Source organism: Balearica regulorum, chromosome 2 (assembly GCF_011004875.1).
Source record: "Balearica regulorum gibbericeps isolate bBalReg1 chromosome 2, bBalReg1.pri, whole genome shotgun sequence".
Classification (NCBI taxonomy): domain Eukaryota; kingdom Metazoa; phylum Chordata; class Aves; order Gruiformes; family Gruidae; genus Balearica; species Balearica regulorum.
The window spans coordinates 100,703,666-100,722,325 of NC_046185.1; the positions used below are offsets into that span (position 1 = coordinate 100,703,666).

Sequence of the window (18,660 nt, forward strand, 5' to 3'; positions counted from 1 at the left end):
TGCGGCCCGCTGCTGCACAGAGTCCGCCGCCACCTCCACGCGGGAGGGACGGAGCCCTCCCTGAAGACCAGCTCCTGGAAAGATCATTAATTTACCGCCGGGGTACAGCGGCCGCCGGGCTGCGCCACACAGGGGCTGCCGGGTCGCGGGGAAGCAGCCAGCCCTGAAGCGCCCCCCACTCCCGCCGCCGCGCCGGTCTCCCGGCAACGCCGCCGGCCCGTGCCCCGCCGCCCCTAGGGGGAGCCCGGCGGCCGTTGGCCGCTCAACCGCCGCTGGCAGGCCCGGGGGTGGGGGGGGGGGCAGCGCGGGCAGCCGAGCGCCATTAGCGCGGGCCGTTAGAGGCAGATCGCAGAGGAGGGCGGCACGGGAACTCACCCCCCCCCCCCCCCCCCCCTTTCTTTAAGGCGGGAGGTCTGAGGAGAAAGCTCCGCTTCAGCTGCCTTGTACCAAACATCCCTGCTTGCCAAGCAATTTCAAGTACGCAACATAACAGTTTTCACTTGGGGTTTTTGCAGTAATCTTGTGTGTTGAGCTGTTTATTGTTTGGGGGGGTGGGGGTGACACTAGGGAATCTGCAGAATATTTATGTTCGGTTTTCTGAGGTGGTGTGGGTTGGTATGTTGTCTCCCCCCAGTAAAAAGTGGTCACAGATTCAATCGCTTCACGTCTTTAGTTCTTGCCACACCATTGTGGGACAGATGGAAAATATTATAGGGAGAGTAAATTGTTAAGTATAAGTAGCAGTAAAAGTACAAGTAATGAATGAGTATTACGAGACAATTAGGTTTGCTCAGGTAGCTGGGTTAGGGCGTTGGAGCCTATTTTACCCTTGGGGAAGCTGGGGTGGGGGAGATTTGCCCAAGGTCAGGGCCGGAGCCCCAGCAGAGCCTTGACTGGAGCCAGCCATTGTCTGGGCCTGTTTCCTAGAGGCTGAAGGGCTGAGCTTTGCTGTCATAAACGTATTGCCTGTGGGGTTTGTTGTGGGTAGGGCCAGGGTGGGCACAGGAGTGCACTGAAAGCAGCTCTGGGGTTATATAGCTGGCACAACCCCAGGACAGAAATGACACGTGATTTAAAAGGCAAGAGTTTGTTTTATTCTTAGGTGACTGCACACCAGTGCTTGGCTCTGGGGAGAACAGAGTAAGTGGGGTTTATTAACAAAATATAATCTGCCAATTTAAGTTTTCCCAGAAGTTATGTAGGGACTGAACAGCTCTTAGAGCCAAATCTTGTGTTTGGCACATTCAAGGGCATGGAGGTATTCTGGAAATGGGTGGGGGGATGCAGACACAGGACAGCTACACATAAGGGCGGCTGTTTCGCTGTGGCCAAGTGTTTCAATCCTCCTGCTTGACTCTGCTCACAGTCGGTGTTGGGAAAGGGATTTTTTTTCCCATGGCTGATAGGCATCCCAAAGAGCCTCAAGGGAGGAAAGCACACATACAGAGCAGCTCCAGACTGGCATTATGAAAACGCAGAGGCAAATAAATCCGTCCTCCCGGTATTTCAATTCCCTGCAAGAAACTTTAGCATGCATTATGACGAATTCATGCAATGGCTACGCTGACATTTTGATCTGACTGCACTGATTCAGCCCGTTCCTGCATCTCACCGTGGCTGTCTTGGTCTGGCAGTGCTGCGTCCCTTACATCTTGCTGACTGGAGGGCTGTTTGCAATGAGGTGTTCAGGGCATGGCGGGGTGTGCGGCAGGGCATGTGTGCCCTCCAGGAAGCTGTGCCCCTGCAAGGAGGCTCCTTCAACTATGGGAGCTTCTCAAGCATGTGCAATTACTGATGAAATAGCAAAATAAGCTAGCTGAAACCGCCACTGGTGGTTTCTGGATTCAGCAGGCTGGATTCTGTAATCTGAAGAGCAATATTCAGCTGTATCTTCTACCTGAAAGGTGGTATTTTCTTAAAGGCGCTAATTTGATTAAGTGTACTTTTGCCTTAACCCTGAGGAAAAGCAATCCCTCCCACAACACTACATCCTTTCTGGCATACCTTTTGTCATGTGTCACGCAGCTACAGGGACAGTGACAATGGAGAGATACGAATGTTCCCTACCTTTGGCGAAGGGTGCCAATGACGATTGCGTTAGTGTTCTTTCATAACAAACTCCAATCACTGGCAGACAAGTTACAATCAAGGTTTTCTTTCCATCCTCGGCCCCACTGCTGGTTTGAGTAGCGTATCATTAGAATGATTGGATAACAGATTCATGCACAATGCTGAAATTAAACTTGACCTGTCTAATCATATCATAAATAGCAATTGGAGGTTGGGTTATTTTCAGCTGTCAACCACAGATCCCATCTAAAATGTATGGGCATTGGGAAAACAATCGTAGTTGGTGCAAGGAGGAAATATTAGCAGAAAAGGTGTGCAGAACATCAAGATACACTAGTGAGTTATCTTGTACCTGGATGGTGTGCTTGTTTAGGAAAATACCTGGGGAAAAATATTCTAGTGGTTTGGCACTTGGGAGGCTGAAGACGAGTGCTTCATACGGGACTTCTGCAATTGGTTTGGCATAACTTTGGAAAAGGTTAACTGGTTAGGCCTGCCCTTGTCAGTGTTTGTCAACAGTCACAACAGCCACCGAGAGAGAGAATTCCCCCCTCCATATGCAGAATAAGATATAGCTGTCCTGTCTCACACACCGCTCTTGAGTGGTGAATATCGTACAAGGTCAAACAACCCTCTGCAGAGCTTTAGGGAAAGTAAAGACATGGGAAAGTGCAATAATTTGATAAAGTGTCAGAACAAATAACATAAATAATCTATACGCCACATAAAAGTGTAATAGAAACCAAAACAAGAAACAACTTCTCAGCTGCTTCTAAAACTTACCCAACTTCTCTGGCTTAGAGTATGATAGAACTGATCCATCTTGGTGCTTTGCAAGGGAGTTTACTAGAGGTCTGTAACAAAATTGTACCACACATTTTATTGTTGAAGTCTTTGCCCAGAAGAGAAAAAAGACAAGTGAGAGTTCACCATATTGTGGTCTTTTTAAGGTGATTCTTTTAATGTAAGTCATGAAAAAAAGGGAAGGTAGGATGAAACAGAGATAGGAGACTACAAAACCTGTCCCAATTTTATCATGTATAGTTTCCCAAAAATTCCTGTAAGTTAGCATAAATGCATAATGCATAATAAATGCATGACTTGGCCTGGTATGTTATTCCAAAAGGAAGCATTAAGAATATAAGCTATTATTCCAGGTGGCACCAAAAAAAACCAAACCAAAAATATGATTGGTAGCAAGATCAGCAATATGCTACTGAAAATCTTTGTTGTCTTTGTAGCTGAGGAAAGTTCAGAGTTTATATTTCACTGGAAATAGTTAAGCAAAATATTTTTTTTTTTAATTTAGGAAAAAGAAAAATAAAATTTTTGAAAGTATAATTCACAGATGAGAAGGATTTTTTTTTAATTTCAGTGTTCTTTTAAAAAATATTAAGGGTAATTTCTATTTAAGAATTACTAGTAGTGACAGATAATGATATCCATTTAGGATAACTCTTCTTTCCCAGTACAGAGTGTCTCCCATTTATGTTGTAATGCTCAGACTGTCAATATTATTTCGTTACAACACAAATAGGAGACATAAGAGCAGTACAGTTGTTTTGGTACTAGATAGCAGGAGTCCTTAGTGATATGACAGTAAAATTAAACCATTTTTCAACTGTCTTATTATCACAAAGGTAATAATAGTGCGTACGCCATGAACTATAGCTATGAACATGGGAAGACACAGTGTGAAAAGGTCTGTATAAAACTTAGCCATTAAAATGACATTTTAAATTAGCCTTTAAAATAACATTCACATTTTTAAAATGTGTGTAATATTTGCATTTAGAAATAGAAAATTTTGTGGAAAATTGATTATTTTTTCCCCAGAACTGTATCACCAGCAATCTCTGATAAAGAGAGATCCCACTAGTTCTTGCCACATGTGAGTTTTAAAAGGAATGGGTGATATGCCTGACTTTCCAGGCTCCCTCTTCAAAACAGCCTCCAGGTGACCTGTGGCTGAAAGGCTGCTGTTTCTGATCACTGGTTTGTGGACCATGCGGGATGGTCTGGTTGTCCCAGCAGATGGGCTTCCATTTCCATAACTGCAGGTGCACCTGTGGAAGAAGGCTGGGGAAAAGACATATGCCTAGCACAGATTTTAGGCTTCTGGGCATCAGGTAAGCCTCAGTGAGCCCTAGGAAAGAATCAGTGGGTTACCATTCCTCTGTTTGCCCAGGTTCAAGCACTGTTATGCAGAACCAAAAATCAGACCATACCTGCGCCCACCATTTTTGCCTGACTTCTAGGACTAGAGAACCATGGACACTGCTTTTAAACCTCTTTGTGCTCTGGGCCATTGTTGTTAGATGCTCTCAATTACTTGTTGTCTTTGGTTATGTCACAGGGAAAAAGAAAATCTTTTAAAATTTGAAATTATGACTTCCATAAAGACAGTGTGTCCAGTCTTTAAAGTAGTGGGTTTACACCTTCTTTTTTTTCCAAATTTGTGGCTAAAGCAAGTATAAAATCTTGTGTGGCCAGTTTACACTCGGAGGCTGAGAGTGGGCTTGCTCGTCGTGGTCACCTTTCACAGACCTCCCTTAGAAGTAAGCCATAGAGCAGGAATCTGCAAAGTGAGGATAGAAAAAAATGCCTCACCATAATGAGATGTTACTGGAGACAGCAGATACACAGGGGTTCCCATCTTAGACCAAGCAAAAATACAGTGCTGGCAAGCTACATTCAGCAAAGGATTATTTCTTCACCCGTGAATTATTTAGAGTACGTATTGCTTTTTCAGTATAGATACGTGCTGATCCAAACTAAATAGAGCTTTAGTCACTAGGGCCTCCAAGTAATACCACGATGCAAATGTTAAGCAGTAATACTTAAGCCCTAACTACTACTGGTTTCCCATTTGCTACATGCAGATATTCAAACCTTCTATTTCCGAAGGCATTGGGCACAACACAGAGCAAATGATGAGCCCAGATTTGTTAGGTTTGTAGTGAAAGAAGGTAATGTGCTGAAGTGGATGAATTTCAAGTGCGACCAATAAAAATAAGCTCCTTATGTAAGTATTCTGAATATATTCAATGCTAGCAAGAAGAGAAATAACATAAATCAAAAGTTAGCCATTGCAAAATGAAACCTGCTGTGGACAGAAGAATTGTAATTTTATAGGCAACACTGATTCCAGTTCCAGGAAAAATGTACGCCAAACATACCTGTCTTGACAACCCCATTCAAAGAGCTACTCAAGATGGAAGCTGTGTGAATAAAAAGCCTTCTGAAACCATAAAAGCAGCACTCTGAATCTAAGGTGAAAAAGCTCTAAATTACTGGGATGTGTCACAACCTGTCAATTTATTAGCAGATGCTTCTAAATCAGGATTAGGAACAAAATATTGAAACCTTCAAAAGTGGCATAATGGAACTGTTCTGAACAGGGAAAGAAAATATATGCCACAGGACTGGGGTTTCTAGAACTTTTGCTAATGATCTTCAGAAGGATGTAGACAACAAAGCAGGTCGCAAGCAGTTGATGTCAGTTTTTCAAAACAGTAATTGATTTTAGGCATATGGGGCCAGAAAAAGTTTTGCAGTGACTTTCTGAGGAAACTTTTTAGTCAGGAAAAATAGCTAAGCAAAAGAAGAAGGAGCAGATTCTGCTCTACCTTGCCTTTGGTTTACAAAGCATAAAATGCTATCATCAAATCAGAATTTTCCTTTCCCACAGGGATGTGTTAATATTTTACTTCCAAAGATAGGCATGACTATAGCTAATGACAGTAGACAACCTGTGCGGTCTAACCTCATGTTAAGGGGTCACAGCCGTTGGTTCAGGTGGCTTTTGGCCTGTGGGTTAAAAAAGATGTAGCTTTAGCAGAGTGTCGATAGTATTGCTTCTCAGCAAAAAGCCACTGATGACGTCTCAATTACCAGATCAGCAAGAGCAAAGCTGAGGATAGATGGCTGAATAAAAACTTGGGACTAGATCACTCCTAACAAAGCTGAGGGTAGGATTGCTTGCATGGGATGATGGAAGTACTAAGGCAAGACCCAGGTCACTTTGTTGAGAAAAAGGATGCTTGACTGCTGCAAACATTGATTCAGCAGCAAAAAGTGTGCCTGACAGAAAGGGAGGAGGGTGCAAGGACGAAGGAAGGAATAAACCACCTATCTGTCCTCTTTAAAGATGGTGGAGCTTTAAACTAATCCCAGCAGCTTGTTTGCTGATGGTGCGAAGGAGATCATGACCTGATATATGAATTCTGTCCATCAAGTGCTACCAGTTAGGTTAGGATTGGTGGAAACTGCCTCCCAGGGTACGTGGCAGCCTTAAGCCAGGTGCCATAAATGGAGCAAAACAGTTATGGAGGGAGAATGTAGGCAGGAGGCAGGCAGCCAGCAGGAGGGTGCAGTGAGCTGGGTGGCAGCAGCAGTGCTGTGAGCTGGACCCTCACTGTGGGGTTCCTGCACAAGCCCAAGGCCACAGAGCTCTTGCCGCTCCCACAGGAAAAGAACTGGATGCACATGCAGTGGCTGGGTAGGAAAGGACAGGATGAGAGAGTATCCATCTCCCACATGGGCAGTAGTCACAACTAGAGCAAGGGGATGGGGATATCGATACCCCAAACGCCCTGTCTGTCCTCCTCAGATGATGTGTGACTTTGGCTAAGCAGGCCAGTGAGTACTATGGGACTGGACTGAAGGTGGCTTATCATTCCTGCTGACACTGTTCCACTTTGCTGAAGTGCTTTGGTCCATGCTGGAACCCATGTGTTTCCCCTCTCAAGCAAGTGCTCTAAGCCCTTCACTAAAGAGTTATTCTCATGCTCTCTAACTCAGTGAATATGCAAGCATTGCAAGCAAAGTGGAACAGATCCAAAAGGAGAGATTGAGGCAAAATGGCCTCCTAAGGCAATCTCCTCGCACGCTTCTGAGGTTGTGGTTCAATGCAGTAAATCCAGTTCCAGGTCTCCTCCTATATGATCAAATACATCCCAGCTAGATTTGTATTGCAAGTACTGACACTGTGTTCACAATGGTTCCAAAAATGTTGATGGGTTATCTTCAACACCCAGCTTTATGCTGACTGAGACTGGCTGTTGTCTTGGAGCCAGCAAAAGGTCAGTGTAAGGATAGAGGCAGCATAATGATCAGTCACATGGCAGGTTCAAGAGGAATAAACTTGAGTGTCCCCTCTGGCCTGGATCAGATTGGTAGTGCTGGTATATGTACCGACTTGTATAAATATAGGATCGATCCATAGATTCAGGGGTGGGAGACATATTCTCACATCCTTGCTCTGACAGTGATTGGGACAGAGAACACTTACTGTAGAGAGGATTATTGAAGGTACTTGCTCGAGAGGGGAGATCTTTTGTTCAGACTCTGATCAACTGACTGCCAATTTATTGAATATGGAAGAAATTAACAAGACATGAACCTGAGAATACGTATTGTCTCTCATGTGACGATCTTACTAGAGCTTGTTGAACTGTTTCCTTCGAAGTTTTAAAGGAAAATGGATCCCCTGCCCCCCAATCCATTTTCCTCTTGTTCAGAGTGCTTGTGGTTTTCAACAGAAATAGAAGAAAATTGGCAATCCCAGACTCCATCTTCTGCTGAGGACTCAGTGGAATGAAGCACTTTAGTTTACATACCATGTACCCATAACTGGATGCTCCATGCAAAGAGCTGCTTACCTTCTCCAGTGCTTGGAGAAAACTCGCCCCCTTTCTCAAAGGCTAAACCAAATATATACTGTTCACTGTATATTAATTAAGAAATAATGGTAGCAAAGGGCATTTCCTGGGGATTAATGGCTGGCTGGGTGAGTGGATGGCCTGAGATTTTTAATTAAAGCTGCAAGCTTCCTCTGTTCTGGCATGTGAACTTCCATTTAAATTAGGTTCTATTGAATTCAGAGGTTTTTCATGGCATGAAGTTCACCAGTGCTGACAGGTCTGTGCCCCCCAATTTCATGGGTGGCAATGCACTCTAGAAAGACAGATTTCAACTGTCTTATCAATGCCAAAGTATTACTGCTGTGAATGTAGCCAAAGACACCCATTTGTTCTGCTGAGGCCCTTAGAAAATTTTAACTGGTTCATTTACAGGCCAGTCAGTCTCACCTCTGTGCCTTGCAAGATCATGGAGCAGATCCTCCTGGAAACTATGCTCAGGCACATGGAAAATAAGGAGGTGATTGGTGACAGCCAACACGGCTTCAATAAGGGCAAATAGTGCCTGCCAAATTTGGTGGCCTTCTACAACAGTTACAGCGTTGGTGGATAAAGGAAGAGCAAGTGATGTCATCTACCTGGACCTGTGCAGAGTATTTGACACTGTCCTGCATGACATCCTTGTCTCTAAATTGGAGAGACATGGATTTGATGGACGGACCTCTCGGTGGATAAGTAATTGGCTGGATGGTCGCACTCAAAGAGTTGTGGTCACCGGCTCAATGTCCAAGTGGAGAGCAGTGACGAGTGGCGTTCCTCAGGGGTTGGTATTGGGACCAGTGCTGTTTAACATCTTTGTTAGTGACATGGACAGTGGGATTGAGCGATTTTGCTGACAACACCAAGATGTGTGGTGCAGTCGATATGCTGGAGGGAAGGGATGCCATCCAGAGGGACCTTGGTAGGCTGGAGAGGTAGGCCTGTGTGAACCGCATGATGTTCAACAAGGCCAAGTGCAAGGTCCTGCACGTGGGTCAGGGCAATCCCAAGCACAACTACAGGCTGGGCAGAGAATGGATTGAGAGCAGCCCTGAGGAGAAGGACTTGGGGGTATTGGTGGACGAGAAGCTCAACATGACCTGGCAATGTGTGCTTGCAGCCCAGAAAACCAACCATATCCTGGGCTGTATCAAAAGAGGCATGACCAGCAGGTCGAGGGAGGTGATTCTCCCCCTCTGGCTTTTGTGTGACCCCCACCTGGAGTACTGCTTCTAGCTCTGGGGTCCCCACTACAAGAAAGACATGGACCTGTTGGAGCGAGTCCAGAGGAGGCCACAAAGAAGATCAGAGGGCTGGAGCACCTCTCCTATGAAGACAGACTGAGAGAGTTGGGGTGGTTCAGCCTGGAGGAGAGAAGGCTCCAGGGACACCTAATTGTGGCCTTCCAGTACCTAAAGGGGGCCTACAGCAAAGATGGAGAGGGACTGTTGATCAGGGACTGTAGCGACAGGACAAGGGGTAATGGGTTTAAGCTGAAGGAGGGTCGATTTAGATTAGATATTAGGAAGAAATTCTTTGCTGTGAGGGTGGTGAGGCACTGGAACAGGTTGCCCAGAGAAGCTGTGGATGCCCCCTCCCTGGAAGTGTTCAAGGCCAGGTTGGATGGGGCTTTGGGCAACCTGATCTAGTGGAGGGCGTCCCTGCCCATGGCAGGGGATTGGAACTAGATGATCTTTAAGGTCCCTTCCACCCCAAACTATTCTATGATTCTACGACTCTATGATCTGCGGTAGCAAAGGAGTTGGTTTCAAAGTTGTACGTGTGTGAGGTCATACCAGAGGATCTTTTCCATTCATAGTCTATACTGAACATCATCACAGCCCATCACCTACATAGATATGGAGGTGAGGAGTAGTAGATGGGTTTGTGAAAGGAATGACAAAAAGTATATAGAAACCAGAGATGTCTTGCCTGAGAACAACTAGAAGAAGCTTCCTTATGTGTTGAGTGGGCCATGTTAATAGCTGTGGCATAAATCTAAAATTAAAACTTGCATTTGTTTCCTTAAAAGCAAAAGAAAATGCAACTGAGTTTTTGCTCTTGAAAATGAAAGATCTTTGCCCAGCCTGAGCAGAGATTATGCTATATGCAACCTTTGTTCCAATGAAAGAGTAAAGTCCCAATGGCCAGCAGCAGAGCTGCTGTCAAAAGCAGTATCTCTGTAGCTCAGTCAGGCCTGGACAGGAGACTTACTGGTCACAGCAGAGATGGGTTGAACCCAGAGCAGGAACACTAGAGTCACCTCTGTTGGGCATGAAAATGCCCCAACAGCTCCATTGCACACCTGCCTTTCATTGCTGAGCTGGGCCATTATTTCTGTCTTTAGTTTGTCTGAAGCTTATGCAATATCTCCCTCTAGTACTCATTAGCAAAACAAAAGCAGGATCAGGTCCTAAATTTATGGAAATTAAATGCTATCAAATCTGTTTAACTCCTCTAGGTCTTTTTCACAACTTTATTATAGTTGCATCAGAGGCTGCTTTGTTAGGAAATAGTAACATATTTTCTGCTCCCCCATCTCATAGCACTACTGTACAGAAACTGATCTGACAGGGAGCAAAAACACACTATTGGAAATAAATTTGGTGTTATGCTAGAAGTCATCACTGACACCTCAGTGAAGATGGTGGGTGAGAAAGCATCCCTTCCCTGAGGAAAAGCCTAAGAACTACTTTCTTTGTGGGACACGCTCATTGAGAACCCAGGAGCCACACCATACATACCGCATCATACATACCGCACCACACGTGCCTGGCAGTGCCGAACTGTGGGGGCCGAGGCGTTTCTCCAGGATCTAACTGCACACGCTGGGGGCAAGGTGGCATATGATGAAACAGAGCGATTCAGAAAGTGCCAGCAGACACATCAGAGAAGCAGACAGAGGAAGTAGCGAGGACACACCCTTGTAGCCTGACCCTGAGAGAAAGCTAAGAGCGAACGAGCTTGAGTTCTGCCTCAAAAGAAACTTGAAACTGTGAAAAGAGAAAGCACTGCCTATTGTTTTGACTCCCGCTGTGCCCAGAGTAAGGGGACATTGTGTACATTCTTTCTAAACAAACAGAAGCGCATTAAAAAGCCCAATTCACTCCCTCATCCATTTGTTCTCCAAACAGAAACAACCTGTAGGGACCCTGAATATTGGCTAACCACCTGGGTCAAAGAGGGTAACAAGAAGTATATTAATAAAGGGAACTTTCTCCTCAGAACTGATTTTGTCTTTTCTTGCCTCTAGTAAAAGATTTTAGTCCTTGTCTGTGATGATATTGTCATTAGCATTGTCATAGCAACTGATAAACAAGGAGAAAGAGATGTGTAACAACTTTTTTTTTTAAACAGGCAGTCCAAATGTGTTACTAACAAGTAATTTGGTGACAGAATTTAGCAAAGAGATTGCACAGTAAATGGGTTTATCTTTAAACGTAATGCTCTTTTCCATTTTAACTGAGCACAAAATTGTATCTTTAAAGGATCGCAAAAAGCAGGGCTTCATGCCTCTTGAGCAGTTCCATGTGACATATGGTCTTTCCAAGTAATAGTTTTATCGGCTGTGCACAGTAGCAGCAGATTTGAGCTAACGTTCGTGTGAAAACAAGTAAGGGTTTATCCAAAAACTGAAAAAGGGGAGGAGAAAGGCACCTTTGCCCTGCTGTAGAGAAAAAACAAATCGTATCTTACGTCAAACTTACGACATACCTCTATAAATATAGCAGCTGCTGGTAGTGACTAACTTCAGCACACGTGCGGAGCAGGGCTTAAGAGGGCTCGGTGGCCTCAAACTCTGTCTGATTCCCTGCCCACCAGCGATGCTTCCAACCATGTGCCACCCTGAAGCCTTGGGTGGAGCAGGGTGGCTTTCGGGGCCAGGTGGGACACTGCTGCCCAGAGGGGCTTAGCCCCAACCTTGCCTGTGTGACCGGGTCTCCAGTTCCCAACACACAGGTGCTATGACCAGTATCGAGCTCTGGCAGAGAGCACGTGTTACTTGTTGCTAGATGAATTGCATGCGGTGCTGAAGAGCACCCTGCCTCCCTGCTCCCGAACATCCTGCTTCATGCTGGGAAAAGGGCCAGGGACTGTTTACTTAGCAACTGGGCAGCAGTGAAGGGCAGGATGAGCGTAGTACACAAATACACATGCCCTGCATTTATTTTAGCACACAGTTCTGGCCATATATTGGCCTAAAATTATTTCTGAGCTCTCTGCTACCTCATTTGGGGACCACCGCCACTGACTAGCACTAGAAGTAATCCCTGTAAATTAATTGGTGCTGGCATTACAAATGCAGGAAGAAGGCAAAAATTAATGGATTGTAAAACATTTCTGCATCTAAAGTATTTTGCTACAGTAGTTGTACACATACAGAACAGAAATAAACAAACATATGCTCATATGGTTATGTTCCTGCATAGACACACACACGTTTATATTTATATTTCTATTTACATTTATATATGTATAATCACATTAAATAACAGGTAACATAGCAGGGAAAATTGAATTATAAAGGGATAAAGTTGAAAAAAATTTCCTGTGACTCTATAGCTCCACAGAAGGCATGTTTTCAGAAAAGCTTTCAGTGTGCTTGAATGGCTCTATGATGCTTTTGTAGTAATGAGTGATTTTTCTTTCGTTCTTGCAACAATGCAATAATTTGTAGGTTGAGTTCCTCAAGGTCTTCTCATCAGCAAGAATGAATTCCGTCCATTTTGAAGTCTTTCATGAGCACTTATGTCTCACCTGCTGTCTGTGTCTCCTTCTTATCTCCAAACATAAGTGTCAATTTTACTCCAAATTCTATCTGAAGTTCAGTGAGATTTTTTTTTTCTGGGAGGTAGCTGAGATCTCTGCGTGGTAGTCATGCAATTTTTTCAGAATTAACATGAGGTTTCACAGTTGCAGCAACATTGCAGATTTATACAACTGTGTTCCCCCCCCACCGTGGGGGACATGGAGAAAGATACTGGTTCGGGGGCATATCTGAATCAGAACAGCATTAGGAGTGCAGCCTGTGGATTGTCCCAAGTCCTAAAATTTCAGGGGAAACAGATACATGTTTGAGTTGAGATCTGCCACCACACTGAGGAATAGCATCTGCCTGTAGTAAAACAACACAGTTGAGAGTAGGAAATTACTCTTTTGCATTCTATACAGATACAGAAGGAGCCAGCAGAGGCACAAAAGAAATGTCCACCATTGGTGATAGCCAGAGACGGACAGCTGACCTTATGAAATAGGAGGAAACTGCAGCTCTTGAAAGCATCTTTCTGTCTCTGAGTTTCTCTTGGGACAGTGGCACCATGCAGAGTCGCTGACCCCAGGATAGTAATACCAGCCCTTAAATACTGCATGCTTACAAAGGACACTGTGGTATATACACTGCACACAAAGAAAGAAGAGCTTTATGCTGACTCAGCAGAACTAGGTAACAAATGCAGCTTTAAAAATAGCTCTTTCTCAATAAAGGGTAATCAGTTCTTGGCTTTTCTCATTGTGTGAGATACACTATAGACTTTATTCATTAGAGAACACTCTTCAAAGCTGAAGTAAGAAACAGGAAAAATAAGGATGGCAATAGAGTTGTAAATTTGGCTTGTATATCAAGGAGATGACAATAAACTGATACACTGTCTAGAAGAATCACTGGTTATATATGCCATCCCTAGAGTAAAAGTAACAGACATTCAGTATACCAATATCTGCAAGCTGCAGATGAAGATGTGGCCGTTACAGAATCACAGAATGGCTGATGTGGGAAGGGACCTCTGGAGATCATCTGCTCCACTCCCCCTCCTCAAAGCAGCTCTCACGGCTGTGTCCACTGAGGTTTTGAATATGTCTAAGGAGGGAACTTCCACATCCTCTCTGAACAACTTACTCCAGTGTTCAATCATCCTCACAGTAAAAAAGGGTTTTCTTATGTTTAAAGGAATTTCCTGTATTTCAGTTTGTCCATTACCTCTTGTCCTGTCACTGGCCACCACTGAGAAGAGTCTGGCTCCAGCTTCCATGCTGTTTCCCATCAGGTGTTTATACACATTGATAAGATCCCTCCGAGTCTTCTCTTCTCCAAGCTGAACAGTTCCAGCTCTCATTCCCTTCTTGTATGTCAGATGTTCCAAACCCTTAATCATCTTTGTGGTCCTTCACTGGACCTGCTCCAGTAAATCTATGTCTCACTTGTACTGGGGAGCCCAAAACTGGACCCAGCACTCCAGGAAGTCTCACCGGTGCTGAGCAGACGGGGTGGATGACCTCCCTCCACCTGCTGGTGGTGCTCTGCCTCATGCAGCCTGGAAGGCTGTTGGTCTGCTTTGCATGAGGGTGCATCACTGGCTCATCATCAACTTGTCATTCATCAGGACCCCCAGTGACTTTTCTAAAATGCTACTTCCCAGCTAGTTGGCCCCAGCTTGTCCTGGTGCATGGGGCTGTTCCTCCCCTTTAGTTAACTTCATGAGATTCCTCTCAGCCTAGTTCTCCAGTGTGTCAAGGTCCCTTCGAATGGAGGCACAAGCATCTGGTTTAGCAACCACTCTTCTCAGTTTTAAAGCATCTGCAAACTTGCTGAGGATGCATTCTGTCGTACTGTTCAGGTTGTTAATGAAGATCATAAATAGTACTGGTCCCAGTGTCTTATTCTGGGGTACACCACTGGTGAGTGGCCTTCAGCTGGATATGCCAGTGGTCACGAGCCTTTGAGCCTAGCAATTCCACCAGTTTACACTCCACGTCACTGTCCATTTATTTACTCTGTAATTCATCAATTTGTTGGATGTTATGCAAGTGATGTTATGGGAGACAATGCTGAAAGTCCTGCCAAAGTTGAGAGAAATGACATCCACTGCTCTCTCCTAATACACCAAGCTTGTTGTCATATTGTTGAAGTCTACCAGGTTGGCCAAGCATGCAACAACTTCAGTGTAGACCTTGCTGGCTTGATAGGAGAGAGTTGAATAACTTCTAAGGAATCATTTATTTAATGATATCTGACTTCCTGATCACAAAATGGCCCTGAGCAGACTATGCGGAGTGTCCCCATGTCCCTTTGTGTGTGTGTCCCAGTGTACTTCACATCCTGAGACTGGAGTCATTCTTGGTCTGCATGTCATTCATATGGTTTGTTATAATGTTGATCTAATGTTCAAAACCTTAGCTGATCTGTGTGGCCATTTATTTACATGCTTTGGTTCCCTGCTTAATACTTAGAATGAGGTTTCAAGTACATCTGGTCAAAATTGGCTTTCAGCAAGTATTGATGTGCAATGAAAAAACCAGTATTTCATGTACATCACTTTTTTTTTTTTTTACTGGGAAATTCAGGGAAACTAGGATGTGGACTGCAGACATTCACTTAAAGTGAGAGCTAGCATCACCAAAAAGTCCTGAAACTTTAACGGAGGTGAAATATTTAACAAAAAAGCTGTAGCTTCTTCTTAGAGTCAAATTTGTCAAGATACTATGCAAAAACTGGCAACACTCTGACAACCTTTCATGTTTATTCCTCCAGTGGGTTCCCAGCTCCTTGGTTCCTGGTGGAAGTAGACCCCCAGAAACAGAAGTCTCGTGAGCTGCCCTGCCTTGTGCCACTCTAGTGCCCTTGCTTGGAGTGGGCAGAACAGCTGGACTTAAGGCCATGGTCTAGGCGACTGCTCTTCCTGCTTTTCCAACCTTTTCTTGAATGGAACAACAACTTCTTTAGGCTGAATAGACAGGGAGGAGTAGAAACATCTTCTGTATTTCCTTTAATTCTTGATATCTTTGCAACAGCTGTCAGTTTTAGTTTGTTCATCGATCCTTCAGTTGAGCAAGAGCAAGAAGATGAAGGGCCATTCACCCCTTGATGTTGTTAACAAGCCTGTCAGGCTTTGACAACTTGAATGAGAGACGTTTCATAAAATTATGAGTGAAATTTTAAATGTCTCATTGAGGCATCCCATAAAATCCTTAGCTGTCAAATGAGCACTTGAAGTAACCTTTTCTTTTTTTTTTGCCTGACTCAGCACTCTGTTCACATCAGACCCATTGGATTTTTGGAAACATCTCTTTTTCATAGTGGGCATGCTCAGCAATGTTAACACAAGCATTGACACTCAGTTTACCTGCTGACATTACTGTTCCACATCAGTACTGCGATCTGTGTGCACACAGCAAAAGAGCAAGATAGTTTAATGAAGACTCTTTCAAATAGACTAAGCTTCTCTGTTTTCCTGTCAGTATCACCACCTGATTCAAACTTACAATATTTTACAACCAATTCAATGTACTTTTTCTCCCCTGCCATTGAGTGGTCCACATGGATTTTCGGTGATGCTTTAGTCCCACATCAACAAATAACCCATGTGTGTGTTTTTTAGTGGCTTTTTACTATAGCCATATCCAGATCTCACACATTTTGCAGAGGGTATCTATTTGGCCCTTGGCCCAAACAAGAGGCCTGTGCAGCGGGCAACGCCACCAGGGCTCTTAAGAATATCTGTGGCTCTGCTGCCCATCAGCGTGGCACAATAGCTGCAGGAGCCCTTACATCTGCCACGCTCAGCGAAGTCCATCACCTAAAGCATGGGGCCAGAGGTTTGTCTGTCTTTCACTGGGACACACATGGCCCAGCAGCTGCGGTGAGAGCTTCCCAAATTTTGCTCTTCAAGGTGCATCAAAGCATGGTAGTTTCTTTCCATACATGTTTCTCCTGAGGAGAGTGTAAGCAGCCTTTACTCAGATGACTGCAAACCCCATTTAAACAGAAAATTTTGTTTTCACAATCTACGCGTGTGTGATGCCAGAAGGATCCATTGTGTGACATGAATAACAGTCATTATAAGCTTGCTTCAAACAGAATAGATAATCTGTTTGAGCCAGATGTAACCATGCAATTTATAGCTAACTAGGTAATCCATCAGCACATAGGCTTCAGCTTGGAAAAACATTTTGAGTACCAGCTTAACTTTATGTTTATATACATAGATTTCAGTGGGGCAAACACATGTGCTTAGAGCTATGTGTGACTAGAGCTATGTGTGATTAAGTGCATCACTGAAAGAGTGTAATTAGAAAAAAATCCTAAATTTTAGCTGTATCAATTTGTCTAGGGATAAATATAATAACAGCTCTGCCTCGGCTGGCTCTGTCTCTTTTTGGTGTAGTGCAATGTAAGTGAGATCTTATTAGTCCACAGTATTGATGGCATACATTCTTGCATATATGATAGCACATTCCCAGCGTATTATATAGTTAGAAACTAATCTTTTCCACCACTGTGATGGGGTTTTTTTCCAGTTTTACTCCTCAGAATCTTCTAGAAACACTAATATCGATTCTGTGTGTTCAAATTATTTAAGGAAGAGGAACCTACGCAGTTTCCTAATTTCTTATTCTGTTCTCTTCTGCCCTTTGTTGGCTGTACTCTTTTCCACGCTCAGAAGCAAGCGTGCTTTCTGTCAGAGTTTCAGCATATTCTTCTGTCACACATTCTCCTGCTTGGAGCTCTTTTGTTCTAATACTCTTGACATTTAAGCTTGGGCACTTTAAAGGTTCTTTCTCTTTACTTTATTCTATGATTTATTGATTACTTCCAGCTTCTTTTTCCCTAAGCCTATTTCCTTTCATGTTTTCTCACCCTTCCCACTTCTTGTTATTTCATCTCTTGATACAAATAATGCTTCACAATTCTGGTTTTAAAGACGCCACCATTGCACAAGTTTTTCTCCCGTTGGCTTGGTGCAGCAGCACTTTTTTTTTACACACGCAGAGGCCCAAAGGCATTGTAAATGATTACAGGGGTCATTATTACTGATGAATGAGTGGTGGCCGCACATTTACAAAGAGCCTGCTGAGCCGCATTGTCCTTCACAAGTAGTCGCTGTAGAAGTCATAGGCACTACTCACAGATCAAGGGACTACTCGGTGTGGGAAAGTGATGCTCCACACTGGGACTCAAGTCAGCATTGTACGGGGAGAAGCCGCCTTCCCAAAGGCTAAGCTACGCTGGCTGTGCGAGCCTGACTTAGTACAGGAATAGCTGTGGTGCCGAATGAGGGGGTTTGCCAGCAGTTTAGCATTATTGTGCCTACATGTTGTGGGGCAAATTCTGTGCTAGTTGCTACCTGGTGGGAGCTGCACAGCCGGTACCATTTTGTGCTGGCTTTGCTCACCACGCAGGAACCAGCTATCAAAGGAGGCTTCCATTTGCCGGAAGAGCCGTTCCAGCATAAGAAATGAGCATGCAGCAGGAGCTGTGTTAGGTGTGCGTCTCAGTGAGAGTCTTGGACTGAAGTTACCTAACTTGGCTGCATCCCTGCTTTCCTGACATAGCATGGGCATAATACCTGTGGACACCTTGGCATCTTCTGATGACTCAAATTATACAAACAATTTTGAAATCATCAGATGGGAGAGCCTAGAATGGAGCAAAGCATTACTACCGTGTGGCCAAACCCTATGCAAGGCTTTGAATACCCTTCCTTCTCTGTCTCCTGCTTTGTTATGGAAAAGGACCTTGTCTTTCTCATAGAAATGTCTGTGTTCCCATCCTGGACTGACACATTGGGCCCTTTTACTTCCCCTCCATGCCCAAGGTAGTGCAATGATTTCCTGCTGTACATATGCTACAGCAAAACACAGTAATTCAGCTGGATTCAACTAGAAGTTTGCATATTAGGCATTAAGGGGTAAATTGCCCCAAGGTAACAGCTTGATTTTGTGCAGTACAGTGCTGTGTTTGGATGGGCGCTTTTGCCCCCTTCCAACTCAGACACAGGGGAGTTGAGAAGCAAATTGTAACCAATACTTGCATATAAAGCATGCTGTAGTCAATTAGCTAGCGATTTTTCTGTCAGACGGGATTCTGTGCAAATAAAGAGATATCAAGGATGTAGAAAATGATTGAACTCAG

The 18,660-nt window shown here is 44.2% G+C and overlaps 1 long non-coding RNA gene across 1 annotated transcript in view; it reads left to right on the forward strand.

Moving 5' to 3' along the window:
• The first annotated feature begins 384 nt into the window (after positions 1-384).
• Positions 385-18,660, forward strand: part of LOC142600761 (uncharacterized) — a 31,004-nt gene continuing 12,728 nt past the window's right edge. Inside the window, exon 1 of the long non-coding RNA XR_012834322.1 lies at positions 385-477. This is a non-coding gene — a long non-coding RNA (uncharacterized LOC142600761). The remainder of the gene's footprint in view (positions 478-18,660) is intronic.